The sequence below is a fragment of the Panthera tigris genome, chromosome A2 (assembly GCF_018350195.1).
Source record: "Panthera tigris isolate Pti1 chromosome A2, P.tigris_Pti1_mat1.1, whole genome shotgun sequence".
Lineage (NCBI taxonomy): Eukaryota > Metazoa > Chordata > Mammalia > Carnivora > Felidae > Panthera > Panthera tigris.
In genome coordinates this window covers 163161565-163164951 of record NC_056661.1, presented here as the reverse complement: position 1 = coordinate 163164951, position 3387 = coordinate 163161565, and the positions used below count along the sequence as shown (strand labels likewise).

The following is a 3387-nucleotide window of genomic DNA, read 5'->3' as shown; positions in this document are numbered from 1 at the left end:
CACGTCCCTCACTTCCTGTGACCTCTAGTTATAAAGGCAAATCCAGTGCCAGTTCAACAAAGGGCAGGATGACTCAGTGGCAATAGAACCCCACAGACCAAGGTTCAAATATTGATTCTGACAACATACCCAACTGTGATGTCTTTGTTTCTTTGTCTGTGAAACGACCCTCCATCAGAATCACTTGTAGAGCGGCATTAGTCTGCTCTGGCTGCCATAAAAGAATACCACGAACAAGGTGGTTTAAATGTCAGAAACTGGCCTCTTCTCCAAGAAAACAGCAAATAGCAGACGATGCTGGGGCTGCAGGAGCTTCCGAAAGGCTTTGGCGGCAGCATCTGGGGCTGTGGTCATGCTCATGGTGATGGTTGTGGCCAAGGCCAAGGCCACACAGCTCACAGAGGCAAGGCGGAAGGCAAGAAGGGGATCCCCGCCACCAAGCGGGGCCACGTGGTCAAGGACAGGAAGATCAAGTCCCTGGAGGAGATCTCCTCTTCTCCCTGCCCATCAGGGAATCTGAGATCATTGATCTGTCCCTCAAAGACGAGGTTTCAGAGATTACGCCTGTGCAAAAGCAGACCCAGGCTGGCCACAGGACCAGGTTCAGGGCACTTGTTGCCATCAGAGATGACCATGGATATGTTGGATATGTCGGTCTGGGTGTCAAGTGCTCCGAGGAGGTAGCCACTGCCATCCGTGGGGCCATCACCCTGACTAAGCTTTCCACTGTCCAGTACGGCGAGGCTACTGGGGTAACCGGACCAGCAAGCCTCACATTGTCCCACCAAAGGTGACCGGCCACCGTGGCTCTGCGCTGGTGTGCCTCATCCCTGCCCCCAGAGGCACTGGCATCATCTCAGCCCCTGTGCCCAAGAAGCTACTGACAATGGCCGGTGCTGACGACGGCTGCCCCTCGGCCGGGGACTGCACCCCACCTGGGGCAACTTCACCAAGGCCACTTTGATGCCATTTCCAAGGCGTACGGCTATCTCACCTCTGACCTCTGGGGAGAGACCGAGTTCCCCAAGTCTCCCTATCAGGAATTCACTGTCTTGTAAAGACCCACACCAGACTCCAGCCACCACACAGTTTTGTACAAGAAAAATAAAGTAAATTAAAGCCTGTTTAAAGAAAAGCAGTAATTGATTTTCTCACAGTCCTGGAGGCTCAGAGTCCCAGATCAAGGTGCCTGCTGATTTGGTTTCTGGGGAGAGCTCTCCTCCTGGTGTATAGACAGCCACCCTGTGGCCTCCTGTGAACACTAATCCTATCAGATCAGGGCTCCACCTTTTCATCTCATTTATCCTTGACTGCTTCTGTAAATGCCCCATCTGCAAACAGTCACAACCTGGGGGGTTAGGGGTTCAACATACGAATTTGGAAGGAACACAATACAATCCACAGCAAGCACTTATTAAAAATACAGATTGCGGGGCCCCATCCCGGGCCTACAGAATCCAAGCCCCTGGAGGTGGAACGCCAGAAGGTGAATTTTTAACAAGTTTTCTCCACCTGACCCCCCTTCGCGCCCCTGCCAGGTCACCACACTGCACGGTTTCATTTTCAGAACTGCTGGGCACGTTGTAGGTGGGCTGGGACTGCCTTGTCCCCTCCGACGGCAGGGGAACCCTTTGTGAGGACTGAATTGCTGAAGGGTCCCTTGTAAGACCCCAGTGTACCAGCAGCAGGTGTATGATGGGGCATCTTCTCTGTCCCCTCTTCTAACCTGGGCCTCCTCGGCTGCTGCAGGGGGAGCCTCTGTGGGCTTGAGAGTAAGTCACCGGGAGCTTTTAGAGACCTTGTAGTTTCCGAGGAGAAACATGGGAAGAAATCAAAAAGCAAGAGCAGTTTAGAGAGCCAGCTCCCAGACAGCAGAAGGCACCTCCAGCCTGCCTCGTGCAGACACCCATCACCCTATGACTGCCAAGACTCTGCCAGACTTCCTCAATTTTTTCTTTTAATCATTTTGGTCAGACTGTAGAAATTCATCCTATAGGATGAACAGGGTCCAATAGGCCCTTTGTACAGGTGAGGAAACAGACGGAGAGATCTAGGAATTCTAGTTTAAAATTAATTTGGGGGGCTCCTGGGTGGCTCAGTTGGTTAAGTGTCTCTCGATCTCGGCTCAGGTCATGATCTTGTGGTTCGTGGGTTCAAGCCCGCGTCGGACTCTATGCTGATAGAGCAGAACCTGCTTGGGATTCTCTCTCTCTCAGCCCCTCTCCTACTTGTGCTTTCTCTCTCTCTCTCTTTCGCTCACTCTCTCTCTCAGAATGAATAAACTTTTTAAAAAATTTTAATAAAAATAAAATAAATTTGGGTCTTTAGCAACAAAATTCAGGCTGAACAAATACGAGAGTGGTATTTCCAGACTGGAAATACATAGAGAATTCCAGGGTTCTTAGTCAATTACATGTTTTGTGAGTTGAGTAAACTGAGCACCTCTGGTCTAACAGGACTGAAGCGACTGCATGGTCAGAGGGTCCGGGGGTGGGGGTGGCTGCCTGGAGCACAAGGCGCTTCTCACGGCGGCCAGCCTGATGCAGAATCTCGGGGCCAGTGGACTGTGTGGGTAGAAGGAACGTGGCCTGGGGGGTGGGATGCGGTGCAAGGAAAGAGGGGGAAGGATCAGAAGGAGAGCCTCATCTAGAGGTCTTAAAAACTGCCCTTGGCAATTACAGAATCCCACCAGGCACCTAGTAGAATGGCACAATCCGGAACAGTGAGGCACCAGACGCTGGGAGCATGCAGGGCAACGGCGATCGCGGCCATTCTGTGCTGGTGGGGGTGCGACACGTGACAGTTCAGTGGTTTCCCACAAACCCAAAGGTGCTCATCACGCAGTCCCGGAATCGCGCTCCGCACCATGTTGGGTCACCGCCGCCGCCTGAGGCTCAGCCGATGCCTGTGGAGACGCGATCCCTCCCGCAGCCTGAGACTCAGACAGCCTGGCCTCACAGAGAGTGGGACCAAGGCTGTGTCACTGCTGTCTGCAGAGCGGGGTCCTCACCTAAAACACAGGCCCGGCCAGCTGATTTCCACAGTCCCCTCTCCCTGTCGCCTCCAGGATCCCCAGCCCCCAGCCAGGCTGAGCAGGGGTGCACAGGTCTGCAGCCTGGAGCGGACCCCACCCAGGATCCCACCCGGGGGACGCGCACGCACATGCAGACCCCTCTGGGAGTTAAACTGGCTAAGAGGTGAACACCAGAAGTGGTCTAGGAGAAGGAAGATCTTTAAGGAGATATTCTAAGGAAATGCCTAGTATGGAGGTTCCTCAAAAGATTAAAAATAGAACGACCCTACGACCCAGCAATTGCACTGCTAGGCATTTATCCACAGGATACAGGTGTGCTGTTTCAAAGGACACATGCACCCCCATGTTTCTAG

The 3387-nt window shown here is 53.1% G+C and overlaps 1 pseudogene; it reads left to right on the top strand.

The window, feature by feature from the left end:
• Positions 1–294: 294 nt before the first annotated feature.
• On the top strand, positions 295–1067 carry LOC122236351 (annotated as a pseudogene).
• The last annotated feature ends 2320 nt before the right edge of the window (positions 1068–3387 follow it).